Below are 15018 nucleotides of genomic sequence, written 5' to 3'. Positions count from 1 at the left end.
AAATTATGGATAACATCATGAAGAATAGGAATTCCAGAACACTTAAGCGTGCTCATGAGGAACCTGTACATAGACCAAGAGACAGTTGTTTGGACAGAACAAGGGGATACTGAATGGTTTAAAGTCAGGAAGGTGTGCGTCAGGTTTGCATCCTTTCACCATACCTTTTCAATCTGTATGCTGAGAAGCTGGACTATATGAAGAAGAACGGGGCATCACGATTAGAAGATGACTCCTTAACACCCTGAATTACGCAGATGACACAACCTTGCTTGCTGAAAGTAAAGAGGAACTGAAGAACTTACTGATGAAGATCAAAGACCTTCAAGATGGATTACACCTCAAAATAAAGGAGACAGAAAATCCTTGCAACTGGACCAATAAACCACACTCTGAAATATGAAGAAAGGGTTGAAGTTGTCAAGGATTTCATTTTACTTGGATACACAATCAACACCCATGGAAACAGTAGTCAAAGAATCAAAAGCTGCATTGCATTGGGCAGATCTGCTGCAAATGACCTCTTTAAAGTGTTGAAAAGCAAAGATGTCACCTTGAAGACTAAGGTGCACCTGACCTAAGCCATGGTATTTTCAGCCACTTCTTATGTGTTTGAAAGCTGGACAGCGAATTAGAAGAGTGAAACAGAATTGATGCCTTTGAATTGTGTTGGCAAAGAATATTGAATATACCATGGACTGTCAAAACAATGAACAAATTTGTCTTGGAAGAAGTACAACCAGAATGCTCCTTAGAAGCAACGCTGTCAAGACTGCATTTTACATACTTTGGACATGTCAGGAGGGATCAGTCCCTGGAGGACATCATGCTTGGTAAAGTACAGGGTCAGTGGAAAAGAGGAAGACTCTTAATGAGATCTATTGCCACAGTGGCTGCAACAAGGGCCTCAAGCATAACAATGATTATAAGGATGGTACAGGACTAGGCAGTGTTTTTTTTTCTGTGGTACATAGGCTCACTATGAGTCAGAACTGACTCATCAGCACCAAACAACAACAATCCTATATGGGGTTTGTTGAACTTCTCAGATAGTTAGATTTCATCTTTCATACTAAGAAAGTTTTCAGTCAGCAAATCTTGAATGATCTTCTGTGTTTTCCATTTTCTCCCCCTATTCTGGAATTCCAATCACTCACAAAATTTTGCTCTTGATTGTATCCCACATCGTTCTCATGGTTTCTTCATTTTTCTTCATTCTTTTCTCTGACTTTTCTCAAATTGGCATCCAAAGATTTGTTTTCAGTTTCTCTGATCCTGACTTCCATTGTTTCAAACCTGCTCCTCAAACATTTTATGATACTGTCATTTCTGAAATCTTGTTGATTATCATTTTGATTTGTAGTTGCTGTTTTTGTAAGATTTCTAATTACTAATTTTGAAATTTTATTCTGTATTATTTTTTATGAACTCTCTTATTGATTTGTCTGTGTTTTCTTTGACTTTGGCTATATATTGGTTAGTTTTGTCTGCATTTTCCTTGATCTCTTTCACCAGATGGGTAGTGTTGTGGTTTCTGTTGCAGGCAGGGAGGGGCCTGGGCTCCTAACCGGGTCTCCTTGGGGCTGTGGTGGACAGCACAAGGGGCACAGAGCCAGTGAGGAAGAGTCTGGAATCCTGCTTGTGTACTCTCTGGGGTGAGGCTGGTGGCAGTAGATGTCTGGAGCTGTCAGGGAAGGGCCTGAGGTTCATGTCTAGTCCCCTTGGGGCCACAGTGGGTGGCAGGAGTCATCTGGAGCCTACAGGAAAGGGCCAGTGGTTTGGGCCAGGTCCCACTGGGGCCACAGCCAGAAGGTGGAAGAGGTGGGGGGCAAAGGCAGGGGCAGAGGATGCCAAATGGAGGAGGGCAACAGGGTGGGTTGGTACTGTGGTTCCTGGCATTTGGGGTTGCCAGGATGGGGTGGTTATAGCTGCTGTTCCCCAGAGGGGTGGGGAGTGTAGGATTGCTCCCCTGTAGTTTCCACTGGAAAGATTTTGGTCTCCTCCTTGAGTTGCAGGCAGCAATGTGATCTTACTTAGCCCTGGGTATGCCTGTGTTGTGCCTCTATCTCTTATTGGGAATCCTGTGGAGGTGCCTTTCTGTATGCGGGGTTGTTGGTTTTATTCCAAGATGGCCACGCTGAGTCATGCCGTTTGGCAAGAGAATCTCCACTCTGTATCTCTATTCCTGCTCCGTTTTATATCAGTTTCTTGTTCTCAGTAACTTCCATCTAATACTTTAACCCATCATTTAAGGTTCAGGGATCCACGATTGATGTCTGTATATGTTTTACTTGTTTTGTCATGTCTTTGTTGCAGCGGGATGGCTTAGTGCATCTGACTACTCTTCCATCTTGGCTTCCACTCCAATGTATATTTTCCTAATTACTTGATCTTCCCAATGGATTAACACTTTTATAATTTTTAAATGTTCTTTTTGTCTGGTAACTTTTTTTACTCAAAGTCTAATATGTCAGATATCAGTATAGCTAATTCAGCTTTCTTTTGATACTGCTCGCTTGGTGTCTTAGTTTCCTAGGGCTTCCATAACACATTAATATATTCTCTCACAATTTTGGAGGTTAGAGGTCCAAATTTAGGGTACTGGCAGGGCTATTATCTTTCTCTTTTTGTTCTGGGGGAATATCCTCCTCTCTCTTCTGGCTTCTTGTAGCCCCTGGCTTTTTTTGACAGTCCTTGGATACATGTAGGCTCATTGGCCTCTATCTTCACATGGTGTCTCTGTTGCCTATGTGACTCTCTACATTTGCCTGTCTGTTCTCTCCTTTTATAATACTTCCATCAGAAGTTATTAGGATCAGAACCTACCTCACTCTGATATTATCTTAAAAGAATAACCCTATTTCCCCAAACAAGGTTACACTGACAGGCATAAGGGATAAGACTTCATCACTTGCAGTGACACTTTCAATTCACAACAGATGGCTTATGTTTCACCGTTCTTTATTTTCACCCGATTTGTGTCTTCAAATCTTAAGTGTGTCTGTTGTAGACTGGTGTATATTTGTATCATGTTTCCTTTTTCATGCATTTTCCAACTTCTGCCTTTCAATTGAGTTGTTTCACTATTTAAATTTAATTTAAATAGATGACTTCTGTTTTCCTTCTTGCAATTTATTTTCTATAGGTCTTATGTCATTTTTAATTGGTCTATTTCTTGATTTCAGGCCTCTATTGTGTTAAATCAATAATTTCTAGTGTAATTTTAAAATTTCCTGTTGTATATTTTCCAATATATATTTTATATTATTTTCTTAAAAAGTCTGTGAAGATTATACTTAGCAAATTAGAACAAATTCAAATTAATAATATCTTACTTTCAATAATATTTAATAAATCTCTGTCCCATTTATTCTTTGTAAAAATATTGTCACACAAATTACTTCTTTATATGTTAAAAGCAAGGATTTTCTTTTCTCTGCTTATTGGAAAGATTTTAGTGCAAGAAGTTAAAAGGTCTAGTTTTTTTTTTTTAAGGAACTAATTGAGGAAACAAACTCAGTGTGCATGGAGGTTCTCAGGGCCTTGAATATAATCACATAACGTCACACTCTTCTCTCTGCCAAGGAAAAGTAGATGACCCACAATGCTTCCTTTGAAAATTTGTAAAACAAATTTCAACACAAATCTGAACTAAATGATATCTATTCAGGCCCATATATATAATAGTTATACCATCAAACATCTAGTGAATTCTTCACTCATGTGTCTGTTATGCCAAATTATATCCAGTTTGGAACCTCATATGTTTTGCAGGTGATTTTTTAAAAATCTGACAGTATATTAATAAAGCTGTCTCTTTTAAAAGACATTAAAAACTTGAGTGTTTATGTGCAGAAGGAGAAAGTAGGTTAGGCCCAAGAACAAACATTTTATAACTTTCTTTCACTTATTCCAGATATGCAAATGTTCAATAGTTTCCCTCAGTTTGTTCTCCTAAACATCTCTTGAGTTCACTCCCTGAGATTTTGATTCACTGCCACTATTGTGTTTTAAACATTTGGAATATCTTATTGAGCGTAAAGCGTTGGCCCTCCAACTTGCCTTTCTAAACACAAACGTCTCAAAATCTAACCTCAGGACGTTTGGCAGAGAAATCTTTATGAAGTAAATATCTGATCACGTAAATGCTTATACCAAAAAAAGAAAATCCTATATGAAACATCTGCTACAGAATCACCTACAGTTCACGTTTCTAAACTATTCAATGTGATTTGAAAAGTTATTTTAGGTATGACACATAGAATTTTTACCTCAATAATCTAATCACACTAAATTTTTGTGGTTAAGTACTATGGCTGGTAATCAAGAGGTCGGCAGTTCGAATCTGCCAAGTGCTCCTTGGAAACTCTATCGGGCAGTTCTACTCTGCCCTAGAGGGTCGCTATGAGTCGGAATCGACTAGACGGCAGTGAGTTTGGTTTTGGTTCAGACCTACCAGACTAGGTGCCAGTGCATTTTCAGTGCATATAAACTTTTTTTGTAGATTAAATCTCAACACAGAGAAAAAAAAATCTTAAAACTGGACAAATAAGCAATATCATGATAAAAGGAGAAAATGTTGAAGTTGCTGATGATTTCATTTTAATTGGATTCACAACCAACACCCATGAAAACAGCAGTCAGGAAATCAAGTGATGCAAAAAGCTGCCAACCAAGAATAATATATCCTGCAAAACTCTCACTCAAATATGATGGCAAAATTAGGACATTTCCAGATAAATAGCAATGAAAGGAATATGGAAAAACCAGACCAAACTTACAAGAATTATTAAAGGGAGTCCTTCAGTTAGAAAACAAACAATATTGGACAACAACCTGAATCTAGCACTTAAGACAGCCTCCGCCAGATACCAACCAAGCAAAACAGGAATAGAGGGATATTCCTTGATGTAATAAATTGCATTCATACAAATCCAACAGCCAACATCATTCTTAACAGAGAGAGGATGAAAACATCCCCCCTCCCCTGAAAACAAGAAGACCAATCTTATTTAACATTGTGCTGGAAGTCTTAGCTAGAGCAATAAGGCAAGAAAAAGAAGTAAAGGACATCCAAGTTGGTAAGGAAGAAGTAAAATTACTATACATGAAGAACCCAAATGCCTACACAAGAAAACTGCTGGAACTAACGGAAAGATTCAGCAGAGTAGCAGGATAAAAGATCCACCCACCAACCACTGCCTTCGAGTCGATAAAAGATACACATAGAAAAATCAGTCAGATTCCTATACATCATAAAGAGAAAAACAAAAAGAAAATCAGGAAAGCAACACCATTTATCATAGCAACTAAAGACAAACAAACAAACAAAACAAGATACTTAGGAATAAATCTAAACAGAGACATAAAGGGCCTATACAAAGAAAGACTCAAAACACTATGTCAAGAGACCAAATAGACAAACATAAATGGAAAACCTACCACGCTCATGGATAGGTAGACTCAACATTGTGAAAATGTTAATTCTACCCAAAGCAATCTACGAATGCAATGCAATCCTGATCTAAATACCAACAGCATTCTTCAAAGAGATGGAAAAAGTAATCATTAAGTTTATGTGGAAAGGAAAGAGGCCCCAGATAAGTAAAGCACTATTGAAGTAAAAGAACAAAGTAGGAGGACTCCTACTACTTGACCTTAGAGCCTACTATACAGCTATGGTAGTCAAAAAAACTGGTACTGGTACAATGGCAGACGCTTTGACCAGTGGAACAGAACTGAGAGCCCAGACGGAAGTCCACCCACCTGGTCACTGTATCTTTGACAAAGGTCCAAAGCCTGTTAAATGGGGAAAAGATAGTTTTTATAATAAACGGTGCCGGCAAAACTGGATGTCCACCTGTAAAAAAATGAAATAAGACCCATATGTCACACCATAAACAAAAACTAATTCAAATGGATCAAAGACCTGAATATAAAACCCCAAACTATAAAGATCATAGAAGAAAAACCAGGGTCAACACTAGAGGCCCAAATACATGGCATAAATAGCATACAAACCATAACTAACAATACAAAAACAACAGAAGATAAGCTAGATAACTGGGATCTTCTAAAAATTAAACACTTATGCTCATCAAAAGACTTCACCAAAAGGGTAAAAAGACAACCTACACGCTGGGAAAAAAAACTGTCTATAGCAAATCTGACAAAGGTCTAATCTCTAAAATCTATAGGAAAACCCAATACCTCTACAACAAAAAAATAATCCAATTTAAAAAAATGGGCAAAGGATATGAATAGACACTTCACTAAAGAAGACATTCAGGCAGCTAACAGACATATGAGGAAATGCTCGAGATGACTAACCATTAGAGAAACGCAAATCAAAACTACAATGAGATACCGTCTCACCGTGACATTACTGGCACAAATCCAAAAAACTGAAAATAACAAATGTTGGAGAGGCCGCAGAGAGACTGGAACTCTTATGCACTGCTGGTGGGAAAGTAAAATGGTGCAACCATTTTGGAAAATGATACGGCAGCTTCCTTAAAAAGCTAGAAATAGAAATACCATATGACACAGCTATCCTACTCCTAGGAATATATCCGAGAGAAATAAGAGCCATCACACGGACAGACATATGCACATCTATGTTCATTGCAGCACTATTCACAATAGCAAAAAGATGGAAAAAACTTAAGTGCCATCAACAGTTGAATGGATAAACCACTATAATACAAACACAATGGAATACTATGCAACAACAAAGAACAATGATGAGTCTGTGAATCATCTCACAACATGGATGAATCTGGAGGGCATTATGCTGAGTGTAAAAAATTAATCACAAAAGGACAAATACTGCATGAGACCACTATTATAAAAACTCATGAAAAGGCTTACACACAGCAAGAAACAATCCTAGGAAGGGGAGGGTTGGGGAAGGAAAAATGCCAACTAGACAATAGATAAGTGGTAAATTTGGTGAACAGTAAGACAATACACAATTCTGGGGAATTCAGCACAACTTGACCAAGGCAAGGACATGGAAGCTTCATAGATCCAAACTCTCTGAGGGACTGAATTACTGGGCTGTGGGCTGGCGACCACAGCCTCGGGGGACATCTATCTCAATCGACATAACATAGTTTATAAAGAAAATGTTCTACATCCTACTTTGGTGAGTAGCTTCTGGCATTTTAAAAGCTTGTGAGTGGCCATCTAAGATACTCCACTTGTCCCACCCCATCTGGAGCAAGGGAAAATGAAGAAAACCAAAGACACAAGGGAAAGATTAGTCCAAAGGACTAATGGACCACAACTACCACAGCCTCCACCAGACTGAGTCTAGCACAACTACGTGTTGCCTGGCTACCACCACGTACTGCTCTGACAGGGATCACAATACAGGGTCCTGGACAGAGCTGGAGAAAAATGTACAACAAAATTCTAACTCACAAAAAAAGACTAGACTTACTGGTCTGACAGAGCCTGGAGAAACACCCAGAGTATGCCCCCTGGACACACTTTAAATTCAGTACTGAAGTCATTCCTGAGGTTCACCCTTCAGCCAAAGATCAGACAGGCTCATAAAACAAAATGAGAGTAAATAGTCACACAAACCCAGGGGCAAGGATGAGATGGGAGGAGGGGACAGGAAATCTGGTAATAGGGAACCCAAGGTTGAGAAGGGAGACCGTTGATATGTTATGGGGTTGGTAACTAATGTCACAAAACAATATGTGTATTAATTGTTTAATGAGCAACGAATCTGCTCTGTAAACCTTCATCTAAATTACAATACAAAAAAAGAAAAAGGTCAAATGAAAAAAGAAATCATACAACACATTGCATTGGACAAATCTGTTGCAAAAGACCTCTTTAAAGTGTTAAAAACAAAGACCTCACTTTTAGGACTAAGGTGGACCCCACCCAAGCCATGATATTTTTAATTGCCACATATGCATGCAAAAGCAGGACAAGGAATAAAAATTACTGAAGAAAAATTTTTGCATTTGAATTATGGCATTGGCAAAGGGTATTGAAAAAAAAAAGTTTTTTTTTTTTTTTTATTGACTATACTATGGACTGGAGGGTGAAAAAATCTGTCTTCAAAAAAGTACAGAATGAGTGCTCCTTAGAAATGAGGATGGCGAGACATCAAGTACTTTAGATATGTTTTTATAAGAGACGAGTACCTTGAGAGGGGTATCATGCTTGCTAAAGCAGAAGATCTGCGAAAAATAGGAGGGTCCTCAACAAGATGAATTGACACAGTGCCTACCACAATGGGCTCAAATATAGCAATAATTGTGAGGATGGTGCAGGATCAATGTTTCTGTCCTTTGTACATGGGGTCGCTATGAGTCGAACTGACTTGACGGCACTGTTTAACAAAAATAACAAATTTTTTATGATTTAAAGCCTTCCTCTTTTTCTTGCGTTGTTACAATCTACCCCAACTGACACAATTTTTCCTCCCAAAGGGCAGCTAACACTTATTGAGAGCTCATTGTAGGCCACGTGCTGACCTTGAATTGTTTTATACATACTTCATTTCATTCTGAAAATAACCTTATCAAGTAAGAACAATTGTTATTTATATTTCATGAATGGAGAAACTTATTGATAGAGAGTTTGGGAAACTTAACCAGGCTGACATGTAAATCTGGAGTTACAACCTGGCTAGCTGACACAAAACAATATGTTACTCATTTTCAGGATAGTGATACTAGCTAGCAATATTTGAACTACTTCCTAGTGCCACCAAATAGTGTGCATGCTCTTACACACGTCTATATCATTCCTTTACACTTTCTTTCATGTATATTGCAAGTGTCACAAGAATCACCTCTTTTCGAACTGCATTCCTGATTCACTAAAATAATTAAGCATTCATTACTATGAACACATCATTGTGTATAGTGCTCTATTATAAGAGAAATTACTATCTATGATATTTGTTGGTTTCTTTGTTTCCTCCACAGTAAGCTGTTTCATCCTAATAAGGGCCAAAATTTTGACTAGTGTAGAACCTAGGATAAGCGTACCTATAAGAAATGGATGTTAATCAATTATACTCATCCAACCATTTGTACAGGGTATAAAACCAAAAACCGAACCCGATGCTGGCGAATTGATCTGACTCCTAGCGACCCTATAGGATAGAATAGAATTGCCCCATAGGGTTTCCACAGAGGACCTGATGGATTCAAACTGCCAACCTTTTGGTTAGCAGCCATAGCACTTAACCACTATACCACCAGGACTTCTGTACACGGTATATTAATATATACGTATAATTGGATTTTTTTTTTTTAGTTTTTTTTTTAAGGGAAAGAGTTCCTTATCTTGGGAGGTAAAAATAATAACAATAATAAATTTGTGGTGAAATCTAAAAGGGAGAATTCTATAACACTGCAGGAAATATTAATCATAAAGAGAAGTAGGGAAGAGTGAATCACACTGAATTTGTTTAAAATGCTATAAGAAAGTTAATTGAAAGAACAGATTAAGTAAACAGGAACATAGGAGCAATAATCTTTATTTAATGTTTACATCAAGATTTTAAAATTTTTTCCTCATTTTTTGAAAACAGTGAAAATCTTTTTGAATGTATCCTTGAAAACTTGTTTCACTTGCTGGTTCCTTAGACTATAAATGACGAGATTTAATAAAGGAGCAAATGAAGTACAGATGACAGCTATACCTTTGGATAAAGACACCCTTTCTTTTGCTGATGGCTTTAAGTAAATGAAGATACAGCTACCATAAGTAAGGGAAACTACAATCGTGTGGGAAGAACAAGTGGAAAAAGCATTTGTTCTTTTCTGAGCAGGAAGGATTTTTAGAATGGTCTTGATTGTATATGTATAGGAAAAAAATCAGTAACAGCAATGTGACCACAAGTATTATAGCTGATAAAAACAAATGAAATTAATTCTAGGAAGTGAGTGTCTATGCAAGACATCTGTAAGATAGAAATTTCACATGAAATGATCAATTACTTTGGAAAAACAGAATTCTAGTTTCAGCCCTATGACCAACGGTGGAAAGGTAATCAGAAAGCCAGCTGTCCATGAACTGAGTACCAGTTGGTAGCACACTTGGCTTCTCATAATGATGGGATAATGCAACTATTTGCAGATGGCTGCATAAGAGTCTTAAGACATGACAGGCAGAAGGTGAAACTCTGTAACACATATTAAGAGGAAAAAGAACAATTGAGATGCACAACCATTGCAGGAAATGATTTTGTTTTTAGTCACAATGCTTGTCAGAAATCTAGGAATAGATATTGTTGTCAATAAGATTTCCAAGTGGGAGAAATTTCAGAGAAAAAAAATGCATTGGCGTCTTAAGGCGAAGATCCAACAGCGTGAGGGGGATGATAGCTAAGTTCCCCATCACACTCAAAATGTAATTGAGAAAGAGAAATATAAAAATCACAATTTGCAACTCTGGGTCATCTGTCAGTCCCAAGAGAATGAACTCTATCTCCTTTGACTGGTTCTTCATTTCACTTATGAATCCTATTAAATCGACATTGGGAAAAAAAACACAAAAGCAGAAATAACAGGATCTTTTTTAAAGCTACTATCAGAAAAAACTTGATAACCAGAAATGTAAACAAGTGTAAATATTTGTCACAGTTTGACAAAGCAGGTGATCCCTAAAATTATAGTACAGATCAGCCTAAACATCTTCTAATTCACTGTACCGTATACATTAAAGTTTTACTTATTACAATACGAAGTTCTTTCTTCTCTTTCTCCTTTGGACTTGAAAAGTGATTTAAATATTGGCTAATCATTTCCAAATAATCTGAATTCTGCTTAAATGTTCTAAATAGAGAGAGGATAAGTATTATTTGAGATGTGTTTTCTGTGTACGTTTAATAAATTATTGCAATAAGTTTTTATAAAATTTTGCCAACTTTGCCAGTGTCAATTTACTATGCATGTTCAACATCTTTTACTTTATGAAAATACTTTTTAAATTTATCAAACATATAGAATTATTAGGAGTTATATATTTTCCGTGAGTATGATCAAAATTCTCCAGTATACGCCATTAATTTTTTAGCTTTGATGCAGTACTGCTCCACGTTCCTTTGACTTATTTTCTTCAATGATTATTTTTTCTGATTCCAAATCATCAGTCTTCTCATAATCTGTTGCATTTGAACTCATCATTTTGAAATATCTTCAAGACACAGTTAGTAATTTCAAAAGTCTAAATAAAGTAGGTAAAGAAATGTAGCTATAGGAAAAACAAACACAATCAATTATTATCTTACTTTATCTTTGTCTTGGATTCAGACAATTTATAAAGTCTTAAATATTACTTTTTTCCTGTTTGTGCAGACTACAGTAAATAATTTTGTCTTCTTAGTCTAATGATGAGGGTGATATTAATTACTAGGAATAAGGAGTTTCGTTAAATCTTTTTGTTAGTCTAGGACTAGTATAGAAGTGAAAGTCAGTAGTCACTTGTGATCCTAATTATATTATTTCTGACACTCAACTTCATTTTTCTTAAATACATAAGTAAAAAATTTCTCTATAGATGAATAGGCCCATTGTTTGCTACAGAGTTAATTGTATACTTTATGTTCAGTAGACTACTGTCTTGTATGTATATCCATGGTGGAAAAGAGATATTTTCTCTTTATTTTAATGAAGCTGTTGAAGTGCTATCTGAACATTCATGTCTTTAATTTCAGAGTTAATATACAGGTCCCATTGGGTATTTAAATTAGGGTATCTCTAAATCAACTACCTTATTCATTTTAAAAATCATTCCACTAGGTGATTAATATATGCATCTCACTTGAATAAAAATGTTTGACCCTTGCATAGAAGGATGTGTTTTCCCTCATTTCATTTTTCTCACTCTACTTAATGTAGCAAAAATGTGTATTTTCTTATAAAATTTTTGTTTTGGGTTTTGAATGAGAGCTATTGATAATCTGAGGTGCTATAGGAAACACTGGTGGCATGCTGTTTAAGAGCTATGGCTCTTAACCAAAAAGGTCAGCAGTTCGAATCCACCAGACACTCCTTGGAAACCCTATGGGGCAGCTCTACTTTGTCCTATAGGGTCGCTGTGAGTTGGAACCAACTCAACAAAAATGGTTTTATAGCAATTTATAGCAATAATAATCTACCATGTCCCTATTTTCAAGTATTTTTCCCCAATATTTTATATTTATATTTGAGTTTCTTTTTGGCTTTGGAAAATAGGTTAGATGATAGTTAGAGAGAGAATAGATGATTAGATAGATAGATGGACAGACAGACACAGAGACAGACAGATAGATAGATGATAGATAATAGATGATGGATAGATAGATAGATCATAGATAGATGATTGATAGACCGACCGACCGACAGACAGACAGACAGATAGATAGATGATAGGCAGATATATAGATTCAAATTGCCCTGGTGGCACAGTGATTAAGAGCTACAGTGAATCCACAAGTCACTCCTTGGAAATCCTATAAGGCAGATCTACTATGTCCTATAGGGTTGCTATGAGTCATAATCAACTAGATGGCAAAGGATTGGGGTTCTTTTTTGGCTTTGGAAAATAGATTAGATAGATAGCTAGAAGATAGATTGGGAGATGGACAGATACATTGGCAGACAGATTTGAACTAATGATTTCAGTAAATCTCAAAATCTGAAGTCCAGGATAGCAGCCATTTTTATTTTATTCCTTGACCACTAAAAAGATCACAAACTGAGTGATCACGAGTGTTTATTTATGAAGAATGTGTTCCACTACTTTCATTTCTTCAATTCTCAGTTTTGCTCTACATTCAGTCAGAAAGAGAACAGAGTCAGTCCAACAATTTTCGCTAACATCATGTGGCTAGATGGCAAATCTACATGCTGGTTTCTTTAAGAATCTGCAACATAGATGCTATTTTTGCTCTTCAAAATTCCTGAAGGAGTACAATTTCATGTAGTTAAAAAATCTATCATGGGAGGCGGGGCCAAGATGGCTGACTAGGTAGAAGCTACCTTGGATCCTTCTTGTAAAAAAGACTCAGAAAAACAAGTGTATCAATCATATACATGACAATCTACGAACCCTGACCAACAAACCCAAATCTAAAGAGTTGACGTGACTGACAGAGACTCAGCCAGCACAAGCAGGCTACACACTGATGAGCTAAGGAGAGAAGGAGCAACCACGGGAAATCAGTGACAGTTTTCAGAGCCTGGAGTCAGTGTCCCAGCCAGAAAGCCTTGGCCCCGGGCTTTGGACTGGGGGCAGGGGAGCGGAGCACGGTATCCTGAGACAGCAGAAACATGGGACGCAGCCCTAGCCCCAAGAAGTGACCTCAGGGGAAGCCCAACCAGTGCAGGCAGGCAGCGCAGCCATGCGGCTGACAGGAGGAGAAGTCACCGGGAGGCAGAGACTGGTTTTGGAACCTGGAGTGTGGCGTCCCAGCTGGGGAACCTTTGCGCTGGGCTTTGGAATGGGAGCAGAGGAACTGACCACGGCTTCTGATACAGCACAAGCACAGGATGCGGGCCTGACCCTCGGGGGCAATCTTGACCCAGCCAGTGCACACAGTCGACACGCCCCTCGGGAATCTCAGATAAAACAGTCATCACCAAGCAAGATAAGTAACTTTGTCTATATTCCTGGGTGCTACTCTTTCCTATCTGATCCCTCCCTTCCCCTTCCCAGGCAGCTTCATTAACATTGGAATTTCATGGGCCAGAGAGTGACGTGCTCTGCGGGTTTTTTTGTTTTGTTTTTTGTTTTTGTCTTTTCCTAACCCATTCTCCTCGCCTGAGAAAAGCAGCTACAAAAAAACCCAGGGACCAAAAATCCTTCCCTGACTTCCCAAAATCGGACCAAAAATAGAGAACCAGCTCCAGCCAAGCATTTGAGATCCACAGTCTTGGGCTTTCATCCCTACAGGGAACAAAGTGGCTATTATAAAGCAAAGGCAATTCTGATAGTGATCTGACTGTAAATGTTTTAGCAGATTACTGGTAAGACAGTCTGATATCTCTACTTACTAAACAGAGCCCTCACTGATCTACAAGGGGGAACTGAGGGCTGAAGCTCCACGCAAACCACCTAGCCTCCTGCCATAAGGGTCTGAGGATAATGACACCTAGCAATCTGTAGAGGTACATGCATTTGGTGCCTAAGGTACAGCTGTGGAGCCCACCCACCAAGTGCTTTAGGAATAGAGACACATCTACTTCACTGGCACTTGGGGGAAGCCTGTCAGTATCCTGCCCCCCGGAGTATGACCCCCTGCTGCTACTAGAATCTGGTGTACACAACTATCACCACTACTCCTCTAAGTTAATAGGTGACAGTCTACCCCACACACTTGGTGACACAAAATCAGATTCTACTCAAGAAGAGTGAATGGACTCTAAGGCTTATATAAATGGTAACAGCCCAAACCACCTGGTAATAGGACATAAGTGATTCAAAGGCTACAACAATCAAGACAGCACGATCTAGTAGCCCATCTGCATATATTGAAAGAAAACAAAACAAGATAAGACTCAGTGAGCAAATATAAAATAAATCATTACAATGTCTTATAGATGCCTCGGAGACAGTAGTCGATATAAAACCACATAAAGAAGCAGATCATGATTGCTTCTACAGCTCCCCAAATTAAAGAATCAAAATCTTTCCCAAATGAAGATACAATCCTGGAATTGCCAGATGCAGAATATAAAAAACTAATATACAGAATGCTTCAAGACATCAGGGATGACCTCATAAATGAAATAAGGCAATCTACAGAAAAGGCCAAGGAACACACTGATAAAGCAGTTGAAGAAATCAAAAAGATTATTCAAGAACGTAGTGGAAAAATTAATAAGCTGCAAGAATCCATAGAGAGACACCATTCAGAAACACAAAAGATTAACAGTAAAATTACAGAATTAGACAACTCAATAGGAAGCGAGGAGAAGAATCGAGCAATCGGAATTCAGAGTGGGGGAGCTGGTGGATAAGGCAATTGACACCAATATAGTTCAAGAAAAATCCGAACAA

The sequence above is a fragment of the Loxodonta africana genome, unplaced genomic scaffold, assembly GCF_030014295.1.
Source record: "Loxodonta africana isolate mLoxAfr1 unplaced genomic scaffold, mLoxAfr1.hap2 scaffold_63, whole genome shotgun sequence".
Lineage (NCBI taxonomy): Eukaryota > Metazoa > Chordata > Mammalia > Proboscidea > Elephantidae > Loxodonta > Loxodonta africana.
The sequence above is the reverse complement of the archived record's forward strand: the minus strand, read 5'-3'. Positions refer to the sequence as shown.